Source organism: Eumetopias jubatus, unplaced genomic scaffold, assembly GCF_037043125.1.
Source record: "Eumetopias jubatus isolate StellerSeaLion01/CBP00866 unplaced genomic scaffold, mEumJub1_p1.0 scaffold_55, whole genome shotgun sequence".
Classification (NCBI taxonomy): Eukaryota; Metazoa; Chordata; class Mammalia; order Carnivora; family Otariidae; genus Eumetopias; species Eumetopias jubatus.
The window spans coordinates 1011886-1028046 of record NW_028274861.1 but is presented as its reverse complement, the minus strand read 5'-3'; the positions used below and the strand labels follow the sequence as shown (position 1 = coordinate 1028046).

The 16161-nt window shown below is 43.3% G+C and overlaps 1 pseudogene; it reads left to right on the top strand.

Annotated features, from left to right (window-relative positions):
* The first annotated feature begins 7312 nt into the window (after window positions 1–7312).
* LOC148161804 (putative phospholipid-transporting ATPase IIB) overlaps window positions 7313–16161 on the top strand; it is a 377807-nt pseudogene continuing 368958 nt past the window's right edge.

Genomic DNA, 16161 nt, shown 5'->3' with positions numbered 1-16161 from the left:
ATTATTTTTAAAAGTTTGTATGGTTTCCACCATATGGATGTGCAGTCGACCCTTGAACACCTGGGAGTTAAGGTTGCTAACCTTCCTCCCACACAGTCGAAAATCCACATATAACTTTTGACTCGTCCTAAACTCAACCCACCGTTGACCAGAAGCCCTACTCATACATAAACAGTCGATTTACACATACGTGTATGTTATATACTGTGTTCTTACAATAAAGTAAGCTAGAGAGATGAAAATGTTATGAAGAAATTCCTAAGAGAAAATACATTTACAGCACTGTATGGTATGTGTCGAAAAAATTCATCTCTAGGTGGACCTGTGTCATTCAAACCTGTGTTCAAGGAGAGAGTCAACTGTAGGTATTATTTTCGTATGTCATCCCCTTTTTGTTTAATATATGTGGGTTTTCTTTGTGTCTCTCACTGATGTCAGTCATAGTGAGGTGAGCACCCTTGTGCATGAATCTGCTTTTCCTCTTCTTGAGGGTTGTAGTATTCGTCCACGTAGGACCCCCAGGTCACAGGAGATGCACATTCTAAAAGAGGCATAATGTGTAATCGCCAGTTGTGCCCTGATGGCTGGACGCACCAGCACCGTGTCCCTGAGAACTGTGGAAACTCGAGGTGTGCGGCTGCACTCAGCTCTGCCTCTGCTTGCTTTGGCCTGCCTTCTAGCGAGGGCGTCCTGCAGGGCTCCCCCCGCTGGGGCATCAGCCTTTCACTTGGGCCTAGGGATGGGGGGCAGTCTTACATGTGGGTAGTGATGTCAGTTTTCTTTTCTGCTTTTACTTTTTGCATTGACTTGTGCAATCCACTTGGGACTTAATTTGATATATGTTATTAGGTGAATGTGTAAGTTATTTCTTTCTTACAAGTATTGAAAATACTGCTTATTGAGAAATGCTTCATTTTCCCAATGACTTGTGCTCCTACTTTTGTCCTGTAAATTGATCTTACATGAAAATATTGTATACATTAGTGTTTATTTTTGCATTCTCTAATCTGTTCTTGTGCTGATACAGCTGTTTTAATTATTCTAGTTTTATGGTATATTTATCTGATTACCCCATTATTAAAAAAAAGTGTTTTGGCTACTCTTGGCTACTCACTTTCTAGATGAACTTTAGGATGATTTTCAGGTTAATAAAATGAATCATATTGGGATTTCTTTTCGGATAGATCAAAGCTATAATTTGAATTGAAAACAGCTGCCTTTTTACCACTATTCACTTTCTAATGTAGGAAGATACTCTGTTTTCCCATTTGTTCTAAGCCTTCAGTTGTTGTATGTAGCTTTCTTGCTGTAGGTTTTCTCTTCTGAACCCTTTTTCCAACTTATTTTTGTTATCTCGTTATCGTAATTGGGATTTTTCTCATTACACTTCTCTAATATTTGATAGTGTACAGGATACTGTCAGTATTCATGTATTTGGACATGGCCGTGTGTTAAAGTGCTTTTAGCTGTAATAGGTTTCTCTGCTGAATTTTTTGATTTCTTCCTGACTTGACCCGAATGCTTTCACCAGGAAGCATGCTTGCTGTGGCTGTCTGGTCAATGTTCTTCATCAGGTTACAGAAGTTCCCTTCTCTTGCTCTTCTATCAAGTTGTTTCTCACAATAAAAGTGAAAGTTGCATTTTACTAAATGTGTTCATCGCTGCTATTAAGATAATCCCATGATTTTCTCCTTTCGTCTCTTACTGTAGAGAATTACATTGATGAAATTCAAAGTGTTGATTCTTGGGATAAATCCTGGTAGGTCATACTGATACTTGCTAATACTCTTCCAGTTGTAGTACCCTCACAGAATTTTATTTGGGCCAGAATAAGGGTTAGTGGTAGGGTTAGGTCTGGAGTTAAGGTTGATCCTGGGATTGGGGTTAGTATGGGCCTGAGTTACCATAAAGGTCAGGAGTAGGGCTCACGCTAGGGCGACACTGCTCTAGAAGTTAACTTTTTTCTAATTTTTAATTTTTTGGGGTTTTGCGTAAATGATAGCCTGCCCACATAACAGGACTTGAGAAACTTCCCCTATTTTTCTGTCCTTTATTTAAATAACTAATTTTTCTATTTTCTCTTTAGAAAAGCAAATATTATTGGTGTAATATTCAGTAGACAACTCTGTCACAGCCTCTAAGCCCAGAGCCTGTTTTGGAGCCAATACCAGTTCTCTAGTGGGTGTGCGTGGGTTTCTTCCCAAGGAAGCAGTCGCTGCGGGCGCTCTCAGGCCCGGGGCGTGCGTGCACGTGCCAGGTCCCTGTGGTCTCGGGCTTCTCTGGGTCTCTCACTGCCTTCTCTTCGTTTCTAAGGCTTGTTTTAGCGTTTCAGTCAGATTTGTCAAACTTGTCTTCATTTCTCATTTAGCTATTTTTAATTTTTTAGTATCAGTTGTACTGATCATTTATAATTTTGTTTTCAATTTAATTTCTAAATTTAATGCATGTTTTCTTTTTCTCTAGGGTTATTCCTTTTTCTTTAGGTTATCCTTTCTCTTTCTTTCTAGTTTCTTGAATGCTGCTTTCATATATTGACCTTGCTTTCTAATGACTGCATCTCGGCTCCCCTTTCTTTCTAGGCACTTTGAACTCCACCCCCCTGGTTTTGATGTGACCTGTAATCATTCAGATGCTTGTCATTTCCATGCTTCGTTCTAACATTCTGTGGGTGATTGCTCCCACTGTACTTTTGTTGTTAACTTTCCACTTCTAAAGCTTCACACTCAGAGAGCGTGGCCTCCCTGAGTCAGGGAGGGTGGGCACGGGGGACAGGTCCTGTGGGGCCGTGGAGACCAGAGCTTGACCAGGCCTGGTGGTCGTGGGGCCAGGGCCTCCCACAGAGGAACATGTTGCAAGTTACAGGGGTGTGGTGGGAGCACACAGAGAAGGTGGGAGAGTGACACCGAGGGCCAGGGAGATGGAAACAGTGTGCAGTGAGAAGAGACTCTGGAGTTATGAGACACATTAACTTCTGTGTTGGGCCATAGGGAGAGATGGCCCAGGGGCTTTTGGGACCCCCGCTCGAACTGAGGGGTGGGTGTGGGGCTGAGAGATCCATGTGCTGGTGCGTGTGTCCTCGAGGGACACATAGTTGTGTCCTCAGGGCTGTGGCAGGGGAGATGAAGCGGGCGAGGTCAGGTTTGTCTCTCTGTGTAGTGGTCCCTGGTGGGCGGGCTGGGCTCCAGGAAGCCTCCTGCCCCACAGGTCATCCTGGCCCTGGGCTCCAGGCAGCCTGCCCTGCTGCATGCGGTGTGCCTTCTTCTGTTGCCAGGACCTCCAGCTGAAACAAGTGCATGTGTGTCTGGTGTGTTTTCAAGGAAAAAGGGCACAATGAAGGGCAGCAACCACACTTTCAGGGTTTGAAGGCCCAATCAGGCCAACTTGCATCATGGTACACGGGGCCTCTGTCTACCAGTAGTGCGGTGTGGTGGCCCCTGCTTCTGTGGAGGCTGGGCCACGCAGTCCCCTCTTAGGCAGCCCTGTGCTCCGTGACAGTTGTGGTCACACAGGAGGGAGCAGGGATTTGGGGGGAGCAGCCAGCTGTCAGCCACCAGCAAGGATGAGGACTGAGCGAGAGCCTGGGGTCACCCGTACCGGAGCTGGGGGGGCTCCTAGCAGAGGGGCTTCTTGTTTAAAAGGTGCATGTGTAGCCCATGTGCTGTTAGGTCTAGGAGGGAGCTAGATTTGGGGGTGCTGCCCACACCCACAGAGAGGGCACTGCCCATAGGCCCACCCCCCACGCCAGGGTCCCAGTGCATGCAGGGTGGGGGCAGGGAGGGGCCCCGTCTCGTTGTGTGCGTCAGGAACAGAGGAGAGGGACAGCACTGTGGAGGTGGTGGCTCTTTGGGGAAGGCTACTTTACATCCTTTTGGAGAGAGAGGAGCGATGGGCCGGTGCTTGTGGCTGTGGAGGCCGCCAGCCAGCCTTCCCTTCCTGCTTTTCATTTAAGGTGGGCATGGGACGCCTTGCTGGAGGGCTCTCAGGGAGAATCTGTGCCACCGTGGTGCGTGAGCTGCCCTGCTGGGCCCGCAAAGACCTCAAGGCACCCGTTTCTCTGCTTGTGTCCTGCGCTTGGCTTTCCTTTCTGAATTGGTTGAGTGGTTTTTATTCTTTGCCTCCTTTTTCCTCTCATGGGGATGTTGGAGAGTGCTGTCCTCCCAGAGGTTCAGATGCATTGCAGCCTGGCAGGAAGGGGCCGATCGTTTTTCACAAGATGACTCATTCATTCCTCCCTCTCTGCTGCGTTGCCAGGCTGTCTGGCAGCCACACATGCAGACAGTGATGGATCTGGAGCAGTGTTATCGCTGGTCCGTGGCGACCAGGGACGGCGTTGGGGAGGTGGAGGGCAAGTCACCCTAGGTATACACTTAGACAAGGGCGAACTAGCCTTCTGGATGCTTCCTTTATAAACGTACGTTCCATTCAGTACAGACACGGGGCCTTTACTGTTGTTCTTTAGCCAGGCTGGGTTAGGTGCACCCAGGTGTGGTGAGCTGTGCCCCACCTTCCACTCTGGTTAAGGGCGGCCTGATGTTTCCTACCCTGGGGAATGTCATGCGTGGTCACAGGAGCCAAAGATGCTTCTACTTCTCTGCTTAAACATGTTCATTCTGCTGATTTCAAGCCTCTGTTTCTCCTTTCTCTGAAACTCCGGTGGTACTCACAAGTTCCACCATTTGATTCAGTGCACACTTCCTACTTGAGTCATGGAGGCCGCCTCGTCTTTGGATATGACGGGTCACCAGTGATACATTCCAGTAACACAGAGCTGGCAAGAGGCTCTCAGTGTGAGCCTCTACCTCTTCTAAGTGCTCTGGCTCTCACGCTCTCTCAGGGCACAAGTCTGCAACCCCACAGCTTGGTTCAGCCTGTAACTGAGTACATGTGCTTGATCCCACCCACTCATCGCCCTCCCAGCTCTGCCTCTCAGCAGGCCCGTTAGGAGCCTGCGTCTTACCAGCGCTGCTTCCACGTGCCCCGTCTTTGCAGAGCCTGGGCCTCAGGCCAGATCTCCTGGGGCTGGCGGCAGCTGGGGAACAGCTGCTTCCGGAGCATGGCAGTGAGCTGTCCTCATCACCCCTTGTATCAATTTGGCAGAACAGGGGCGGAAGTCATGGGAGGAGAACTTTCTGCCCCCAGCGCGCTCCGTCCCGTCACCCGCGCTCTCGCGCACGCGCACGCAGCCCCTCGAGCTGCGGGGCGCTCCTGTGGCGTCTGTGCCGTGCGTTTGCCGCGTTCTGACGGGCCCGGCCCGCCGTGGGGCGGCGTGAGCACTGCGCTGACGGGCTGCGCACAGTCGGGCTCTGCTCTCCGCTCTGCCCCCGCCTGGTTGTCTCGTCTCAGAGAAATCATGTACCTTTCCGGCCTCCCGTTCCCGCCTGTGTAAAATGTGTGAGTCTCCCGTCGCTGTGGTGCCGCCGCAGGTGTCGGACTGATTACATCCCGAGGAGGGCAGAGCCCCTCCGAGCTCGCACGGCGCGTCTGTCTGGTGCAACGGGACCGGAGGTGTTCGCGCCTCAGGAGAACGTGTTGTGTGCAACTAGTAAGAGGTTGGCGATTCAGAGCTGCCGCCGGGAAGGACTGGGGAAGGCGCCCCTGGAGCGCTGGGCTGTGCGGGCTGGTGCTGCGGGGAGGGGTGCGTGTGGGGCCGCGAGGTCTGCCGGTGGCCAGGGGAGTCGTGCTGGAGGGAAGAAGCCTCGTTAGAAGCCTGACCTTGGGGCAGGCCGCGTGGTGAAAGCGACAGGAGGTGAGAAAGAGTGATTTGAAGCAGATTATATTGTATTTGAAGCCTTACTTAAGTTTTTGTTTCATTCAAGCATGAGCAAGATCACATATCCCTGATATTTTACTGAAATCTACTTAACCCTCCCCCCCCCCACCCCCGCCGCCAACAAAAGGCAGTAAAGGCGGGAATACGTACTGTGGCAATCTTAAATCGCTGTAATAATATCCTGGTTTGTAACTGCTGGGATTTAAAAGTATCCTTTATGTGTGGAGGATGCTCTGTGTTCTTAAAAGTTGAAGTGGGATGGGTCCTAGAGGGTGGTTTAGAACCGACCTGCTTGGCTGTGCCCCTGGCACTCAGGGTTGCCATCCCAAGGGAGCTCCTCAAGGTAGCAGTGCTCCCAGTCCTGCAGGCGGGCGAGAGGTGGATGCCCACACCTGGAGGGCACACTCCTGTCCTTCCGGACTGAAGATTTTCTGTGCACAGCTACGAAATAGGCAGAGATTCAGTAGAGATACACCGATTTCAGTTTATAGGATGCCACCGTGGGTGCTATCCAAAGTAAGGCGACTTCTGAAGATTGTGTCAGTGTGATTGGAGTAAAGGGCTAGTGCGCCCTCCCCACCTGCCGTGGAAGACATGCAGTGATTTCAAGATGGAAGTCCTGATATGCCAACTTCATTTTATGATCACACCTCCTGAGACTGACATTGTCACACAAAATTTCATGTTAATTTTTCAGCTGAGTCTGTCACAGAGTGAAGTTCAGAGCTTCTGCCTTTTGCTGCTGGCTTGCTGTTGTAGCCCAGACTACACCTAGAAGATACAGTTCAACAACCTGCCTTCATAAGCCATTCTAGGTCTCCTTCTGCAGTTTGGAGATTTGAGCAAAGCCAAATTGTTAATGCTGAAGTTTAAATTCACGATTATTATTTTATGCTTAGTTTAGGCGATTTTGATACCTTTTCACCATTTTCTTAAGTATTTTGAGAAAAGTTTATTCCCTCTATCCAAACATAATGGTTTGGATGTCCAGGAAGTGGAAGCGTTTGTGCTGCTGGAGTCCTGACACTATGGCACATGGACGGACTGGAAGATAGCTTTGGCCCTATCCCCTTAAACATCAGTGTTCTTTCCCAATATTGAATGGAGCCGTAAGTCTTCATTTTATATGAATGCTACTAAAATAGTCCTCTTTAAGAGAGGAAAAGAGTGATTGCCTGAGAGAATTGATGTCCGAGGACCTTTGTCATCGGATCACTGAGCGGTGTATTGAGAATTGCAAACGACACGGCTCTCCTTTTCTCCTCATAGAAGAGCATTGATTGCTTCAGAAACTTAATGGTTTTGTCAGTGAGAGGGTCTAAACAGGGAAGATCATTTCCCTGAGGTTCTAGAAGTCATTATGCACTCATACAAGTCTCTTTCAGTGTTTTATGTCAAAGTTATGTCAGTATAACCTATTTGAAGATAACCTTTACAGATTAACATTAGATATGCTTTCGGTGTCTGGTAAATACAGAAACAATCAGTATTGGCTCTAAATATGTAGCATTAATTTAAACATTTTTTAAAAAGCATATATAACGAGTGTCTTTTGTTTCATGCACTTGCTGTGATTGGCTGATAAATATTTGTCAAAGAAAGAGAGAACTGAAAGCTCGCACGGTGTGGCTTGGATATCCTGAAAAGTGTGAAGAAAAGCATCCCAGAAATTCTATAAAAAATCAAAAATACAATGTATTTACCTTTATACCTGGGGTAAGACTATTACATTCTTAAGAATGGGTTTCATATCAGAGATTGCTGGCTCCTTTTGTTTTCACTGTTTTTTTTTTTTTTTTAATTTTTTTTCCCGTTAATTGTGTCATGTCCAAATCAGTGACCTTTTGCTTTTGAACCATTCATGTTTCAAGTAGTTGTTAAATAATTCATGCGCACTTTTAATGGGTACATCATGAAGTTCAATGTGAGAAAATTTATAGTTTGACTTCAATCCTAGATAAATATATTTATATTATTGTAGAAATAATCAAGCCTAAATTAAATTAACAGAAAATAAGTCCTAAGTTTTGTTTGCAGGTGAAGTGGAATGTTAAGTTTAAAGCCTGCCAAGGAACTTCATGATGAAAGTAAAATAATTTTTTATACAAACGTGACTCAGTAACAAAATATCTATAAGCATTGATAGATAATAGTTTCTACTTCACATTATAAATTTCAAGCCATGTTATGTTGTTATATCATTAGTTATCTTTAATTAGGTATTATGCTAGGTGTAAATAATGTAGTTTAAATATTTCATTACTTTTTTTGTTGCTAGTGGTATTTTTGGCTTAAGTTACAAAACTGAGTATGTATTTAGGGTGATTGACTAATTTTTGGTTTTTGTACATTTCCTATTTTATAGACCAATTTATTCGTCTTTCTAAAGGCAAAAGGAAGCTGGTACTGGTTATATTTCTATATCAAAGTTTCTGACACATTCTAGTTATTTGCTCTTACGCTCTTTACAAGAAAATGTCTTGGTAAAGTGAAATAAGGGCTGTTTTATTTTTCATGTTTTAATTTAAATAATCATGCTGATTTTATACTGGGCATTGATTGCCCTCACCACCCTCCCCCATCCATGTAATAGTTGGTGAATGCTTCATATCTAATTAACTCTTTAGTAAAACACACAAAACTGTCTCCGTCATTAAAAGACAGCTCTTTTGTCAGGAAAATAAAATGTAAGCTGTCTTTCAGGCAGATAAATATTCTCATCTTTCTTGAATGAAGTTACTGTTTTCTTTAAATTTTAAATACTCGCAGATTGGCGAAGCATTGTACATTTTCCTAAAGGTCACAAAGTTCATTCGGTAGACAACAGAGTATTGATTACAGTGGCTTAAAGCCCACAGTGCAGCCTCACTCTGACCAGAGCAAATCCCTGCAGCCCACCGGGATGGGCTGTGTCCTGAGAGCACCTGTTGGTGTGGCTGCACCACTGTTACCGTGTGAATTCTCGTTCTTAAATTGTCTCTTAAATTAGGCTTTTCATCTAAAACGTAGTATTTTAGAAACATTTGGTAATTGCACAGTAGGAATTCTATGCCATTTTTAGCACAAATGGCAATTTTTGAATTGCTAATAGATATAATTTATGCTACCTGAGATTTTAAAGAAATCACTGAGGAGAAAGAGCTTTCTCTCCTGCTGAGATTAATTTATGAAATGACTCAAAACATCTTTAGACAGCAATTGAATATGATTATGAATAGAAACGTGTTATCATTGTAGCTGATTTTTGAGTTGCACAAACAGCTGTATGGTAATGTAGAAAACTTCATTATATAAAAACTGTGGTTCCAGACTCTTTAAGTCAACAATAAGTACTTAACCCATTGCTCTGCTCTTGTTAACATTTCCATACCCTCCAAGTTGCATATAAAATGGCATCCAAAGAGATTTTGATTTGGAAGTTGCAAGGTTGTAAGTTTAATTGCAATGATAGTGTGCCGTTTGAATTATTCTCATCTATAAACATGAAATTTGTTCCATTTTGATTTTCAATTTAAATTTAATAATTTGAGAATTTGTAAATAGAAGTCTATTAATATACTGGCTCTTGGGTTTTCTTCCTTAAAAATAACTCTATTTGAATTAAAAAACAAAAACAAAGTTGCAGGATTTGCATTCCTAAAATTTTGTTGAAGGATACTTCTTTTGTATTTGAAAATATTATTGCAGATCAACTGCCAAGAGATTTTAAAGAATATATAGGTCGCTGTCTTCCTGAATTGGTGTGCAATTCACATACTTTTTTATGTCATTATTTCTTATACTTCGAGAGAAGTAAATAGAGGAGATTAAGACAGTTTTTGTGAAGTCAAATTGTGTATGTTTTGCTTGTTCGCTCAGTTATTTTAAAGCTACCCAGATGTTCATGTTCAGAAACGTGGGTATTATATTTTATTTTTTACCGTTTCATAAATATAAGGTTAATAGAACTTTCCCATTGTAAGAGTTTGTGAGTTATCAAGATACACATTTGTGTGTATATAAATAATATATTTATTGACTTACATTGGGAAGATTTCGCTATCTCATTTGCTTTGATATACATACAGAGATTTACAGAGGAGTGTGCAAAACTGGAAATTGTATACAAGAAAATAAAAACTTTTAGAGGATGCTTTTAACATAATTGGAAGTTCTAATTGTTTTTTCAGTTTATTTTAAATATAATTTTAAATAAATATATATGTAATTTAGTTATTGGGAAGCCAGTATCAGAATTACTTAATTTACTGTAACTGAGGGCATATTGTCACTGTTTGATGGAAATATAGTTAGATATTGTGCTGATTTAATTATTTAATTGAAGTTTTAAAGGTTGTCCTTGGAGAGATTGTGTTAATTTTTTCTTTTCCTTTTTAGGTTTTATATGAACAATTCAAGTTTTTCTTGAATCTCTATCCTGCTCGTAGTTTGTGCCAGCATTGAAAATAGGCTATCTCTACACCTACTGGGCTCCTCTGGTAAAAGAAAAGATTTTTGAAATTAAGTTAAATTATTAATATTTAGTATTTGGTTTTCAGAGTGGAGATGGTTGAGAGATAAATCGATCAGGTTTTCAGAAGCATGATACTGCTGCTGTGTACCATTGGACTTCGCTTACAGGGTTTTCCAGAGCTCTGCCACTGACCGACTTCGCAGCCTCGCCGGGGGTGTCGGGCCCTTGCGCTGCCTGTGCGTCTTGGCTCAGAGGCCACTGGGAGCCTTTGCTGGCGGGCATCGGGGGTGGTCTCCTTGGGGCATCCTGTACGTGCCCTGTGATACCAGGTCTGTCTCTCCAGCCCGGCTCCCCCATGCCTGTTGGCTTTGTTCCTCGCACCTTTCTTCCCCCGAAGGCAACTTCTGTTCTGCGTCTGAAATTCAGTTGTTACATCTAATAATTTTACTACTTATGTTTGTGTCACTAAAATAATAGTATTGTTTGCATGCTTTAAAAAATCTATATAAAGATTATCTTACTGTCCGTTTCCTGTTGTATCACGCTTTTTTGGCTTAACGTTGATTTCTAAAATGGATCCATGGTGACACATTCACTTTTCACTTCTCTGAAGTACTCCATTGAATGAACATGTCCATCTTTCCAGAAAAAGAGACTTTGAGGTTTCTTCTCATTTTTCACAGTTACAGACTTTGCTATAATGGTCACTGTGATTGTATGTTGTTCCCTGTGCACGTGAGCCGGAGACCCCTTAGGCTGTGTGCTTCCTGGAAGTCTGAGTGACAGACTGCTCCTTAATTTTCCCAGTTTCCAATAAAAGCAGTAGAGCATTACAGAAATTTTAGAGCATAGAGAAAATACTGGCTCATCCTAAAAACACAACTATAGTTACGATTTCAGTGTGTTTATTTCTGGCCACTTTGTCTACCCCCGGCTTCACGAGGTTGCCCTGAACCTCTTCAGTTTCACTCCCATCTTGGGTTAAAATTCACTTGAGCAGTGATAGTCTCAGAATTTAAGATCTTCTTAAAAATCTAAAGTAAAATGTGTTCATTTCTGTTTTGCTTTTGCATCTTTCCTATTAACTGTGATTTAAGTAGCTTTTAACCAAAGAAAATGTTAGTTTTAGATGGATTCCTGATGAGGAATTCATGCACAGAATTGACTGTGTCGGCCAGAGCTGGAGTGAGAGCGTGCGTGTGAGCGTCGGTGCCTGTCCTTCCTGTGCTTCCGTGTGATGTTTACATCCTCTGACTCGATTGTCAGCTAGAGGCATTGGAAGTACTTAGTCCTTCTCTTGTTGGCGTGTGAGAATTAACGACTGCATTTACAGAAGTGCCTAGGTCAGCCCCTGCTGCGGTGTTCAGGGAAGGGACATTGTTACTCTGCTGCACTTGTGTGTCAGGGGCCCCAAAGAAAGGAGAAAAGCCCATTTTTCCCATTTGAGTAACGCTTAATGTTGCCTGGTGACATGCCTGGCCAGGTTCTCATGTCCCTGCTCTCATACCGCACCATTAGACCTCAGAAGTGGTCTGCTTTACGAAACCATGTCCTGTTGTTCTTTGGTTGGGTAGCAGCCACGATCGATGCCTTTCATCAGATAATCGATACTGAAGATTTGTTAGTATCTATGCTTGCACTGCTATATACATCTTAACCTCCGATTTAGCAAAACTCTTAAAAGGGTGATGTGTCCATTAGATTCACCTTTGAATCCAAGAGGCAGGCTGAGGTATATTGGTTCCTTGATCCAAACTCACCTCAGAAAAAAATTTTTTTAAACTGAAAATTCAGATATTATATACAGAAGATCTTTTTTATTAATCTAGGCAAACTTAAAGAACCTTTAAACTAAATCTATATCTAAAATGTGTAAATGTATACACACACACACATAATATATATATTTTTTATTTTTTTTTAAATTTTTTTAAAGATTTTATTTATTTGAGAGAGAGAATGAGAGAGAGAGAGAGAGCACATGAGAGGAGGGAGGGTCAGAGGGAGAAGCAGACTCCCTGCTGAGCAGGGAGCCTGATGCGGGGCTCGATCCCGGGACTCCAAAATCATGACCTGAGCGGAAGGCAGTCGCTTAACCAACTGAGCCACCCAGGCGCCCTATATATATATTTTTTTAAATAAAGGAGGTGTGCTTCAGCGGGATTCCTTCCTAGCTCCCGATTCCTTGCTCTTTCTTGACCACTATGTTTGGCCCTGTCCTGTGTCGAGGGCCTGCACTAGCATGTGGTCCTTACACTCAGTGTTTGACGTCTTTTCTCTGCCTGCTTTCTCAGGTTCTGTAAGTACCTGTAAGGTTGCCCAGAGAAAGGAATTAGTTAGCATTTCCAGATTCCTCCTTGCCAGAAACCTGCCAGGGAAGCATAAAACCATCATACAGCCGGCAGTTATAAAATCTTACGTCTGACGTCCACTAATTTTAAACAGGGCACTTCACATTTGTTCTGCTCTCCACCTCAAGGGTATTTCTGAAGACAGTGATGGTTTAATAATCTTTCTATATCAAGCACTCTGGGCAATGTTATTTACTAGCTTCAGCTCTGATCTAATTTCTGTTATATTTGCCATAGAACAGGAGAGCAAACTGAAAATAAGTGATTTTACTGCATTCTTGGGTCAGAATGAAGATTACCTTTTGCATCATTCAGTTTCCACAGCAGCTCTTTGAGGTAGAGCTAGTATAATCATAGTAACAAAACGGATTGTAATGCTTCTATCAGAGTTAATCGGGTAGAATAGATCTAGCCATGCAAGCGGTTCTTAGATAAAGGAGGTCTGGATCGTTAACACGGCATCTTCCACATAAGCTGTGTTCATGGTATTTTGTTAATGGAAAGCCAGATAGACTGCATAGGTGATCAGTCAGTCTGCGAGGACTCTGATTTTCGGTCCTTCCTTCTGTCCACTCTTTCTTCTGAGTGTCTCTGCATGTTGGAGGTGTGGATGGAGTATGGAAAGGAGAAACCAAATCATACCTGGACTTATACCTCCTGCTGTCCGGAGACAAACATGCTTAACATAAGCTGCACATTTAGTGTGACCTTTGCAAAGGTACGTGTGCTGCTTGTGTCTGAGTTTCCCTGTCTTAAGTAGAGCTAAGCGTTTCTGTGGCATTTAAAGGTAGCTTATTTAAAATACATAGAAAAGTTTCTGGTGTGGTTAAACTGATATTCTATCAATAGAATTATACAATTATATAATTTAATATTTAATATATGATATATCAGTAGAATTTTTTCTCTTTTTATAAAAATACCTCTTGTTTTGTCACTTACTCCACATGGCCCCTGGGCCATCCGGAGAAGTAGGAAGAAGGAATTCTACTTTGTGGTACAAGATTTAGTCCCGGCCCATGAACCGGCTGTGTGACACATTCCTGTCAGGCATTGTGACTGACAGACTGATGCCACAAATACTGTGGTTTTGCTGTGGAATACCGTCACCCTCTTGGGTTTGCTTTTGGCTCTTCTAGGTGGCATTACTGTAGCTTCCATCTTTGACCTGCGTGGTGCTGAGGTCACGGGAAGGTCCAGGTACTCCTGTGGGGCCACTTGTCCACATCTTCCATAGGCCACCGGTCTGTTCTGATCCAGTTACGACCCAGTAGATCTAAACCCTAAAGGTGGAGGCCCATGTGTGGTAGACTCCAGTTGTTAAGAAGGAAATGGTGGCATGGCATTGGCTGTGCCTTTCTCGTCACCTGCTTTATGTTACAAGGCTGGCTCTTGGGGCTTTTCTCAGGGTAGATATGCCGGCGACTGACATGGTAGTATGGGCGTGACACCTCTTGGTTGTTGCTGGTCCTGCACATCTGTCCTGTGTTCAGGTAAACCCTAGATTTGAGGTGTGGCCCAGAGTGGCTTGCAGGTCCTAGCAGTCTTTGCCTGCGACCAGGGCTCTGTCTCCTTGAAGAGTGCTTACCTCCAGTTTCAGAAGTTGGGACCTGCCCCTATTTGGTGATCTTCTCTAATATTACTGCTTTAGAAATGAGAGCTTATTTTCACTTCCTGAGTTCTTGGAAGCACTAGGAACTATTATGTTTTGTGGTTTATAATTACTTGATGAATGGAGAAGTAACTTTTGCTGTCTTTAAGCCATAGGTGTCCAGGGTGGAAGTCAGACTGACCTGGAGAGTCTAGGTGACATATGTATGTGTGGGCCTGTTCTTTGGAGAGGGGAGGTGAAAGTACACGTCCCAGGCAGAGGGCTCGAGCAGATCTATAGTGCAGAAAACCTTCCCGGTGATGGTGCCACGTTTGCCTGATTCAGAGCCACTCCTCTGACAATACTGTCTTCAGTCTCTGAGGAACATAGGCTTGACAGCCGTTGTCCCCTCTCTCTCTCAAGGCGAGGGGGTCCCAAGTAGAATTGTAAGAAATTACGTATACACTGGGAACATGGTCTGCAACAGTAAATATTCTCCTGCATGAGAACAGCTGCATAGAACTGTATTTCCTGCTTCGGTGGATGCGTTATGTTTCATGTTACTAAAACTCAGTTGAGACTTAGAGTTTTTGTTTTTAAAGTGGTATTGTCTTCGCACCTGAGACTAACCGCATCTTTGAATTCAGGAAATACAGTATTTCAACATATGGGTGTACCATGAATTTCCTATTTATAGACATTCAGGTTATTTCCAGTTTTTTATATTGGATGCTGCTGGGATCCTTGTTTTTTTTGTTTTGTTTTGTTTTTTAGGATAAATTTCCGGAAGTGAAACTGTTTGGTTAAAGTGTGTGCAAATTTTAAGGCTTTTGATAACACTAAGTTTGTTAAGAGAATATTTTGGTGTCTCCTGCTTTGGATTTTCATAGTTTTTTCTCTGTCTTTACCTGTACTAAAACACATCTAGATAGAAAGGGAAGAAGGAGGCCTGGGCTCTTTTCACAGTGGCGTGATCTTGTACACTGGGAAGTCTGAGGTGTCCACACACAGAGAAATGTTAGAACTAAGAAATGAGGTAGGAAGGTTGTCGGGCACAACATAGATACACAAAACCACTTGTATTTCTGTATACCAGCAGTGATCATCTGAAAATGAAATTACAATAACAGTTCCGTTGTTGTGGCATCAGAAAGAAAAAAATAGGAATAGATTTAGCTAAAATACAGGGTTGCCTGCTGGAAACTAATAAAACATTTTTTAAAAAAAAAATCAAAGATCTAAATAAATAAAAGTCATCCCATGTTCAGGAATTGAAAGACAGTATTGTTACAGTGGCAGCACTCTCCAAATTGATCTGCAGATTCAGCACAATCTGTCAAAAATCCCACTTGGCTTTTTGGCAGAAACTCACGAGCTGACTCTAAAATTCATATGGAAATGCAGGAGACCCAGAGTAGCCAGTGCAACCCAGAAAAGAAGATCAGCATTGGAGGACTCCTGCTTCCCCATGTCAGAGCTCGTTTCAAAGCCACAGTAATCAAGAAGGTGTGGGACTGGCAGAAGGAGAAATGAATAGACCAACGAATACAACGTAGAGTCCAGGAATAAACCTTTACATTCATGACAGATTGGTTTTCGGCAAGGATGCTCACACCGTCCGGTGGATTGTTCAGTGCACTCCACGAATGGTGCTGGGGCACCTGGACAGCTGGATGCGAAAGAAGGAAGTTGGGCCCCTCCCTCAGGTCATACCCAGAAAACCCCTCGTAATGGATCATAGACCTCAGCGGAAGAGCTAAAACTGTAAGACTCCTGGCGGAAAACATAGAGGCCAATTTTTGTGATCTTGGACGGTAAAAGCCCAAGTGACTAAAAAAAACTTAAATTGTATTTATCCAAATTAAAAACTTCTGGACATCAGAGGATACCATCAGGAAAATAAAATGATAACCTAGAGTGGGGGAAAATATTTGTACTCTCACATATGCTAATCCCATGTCTAACGAGGTATTTGTTTCCAGAATAATACAAAGAG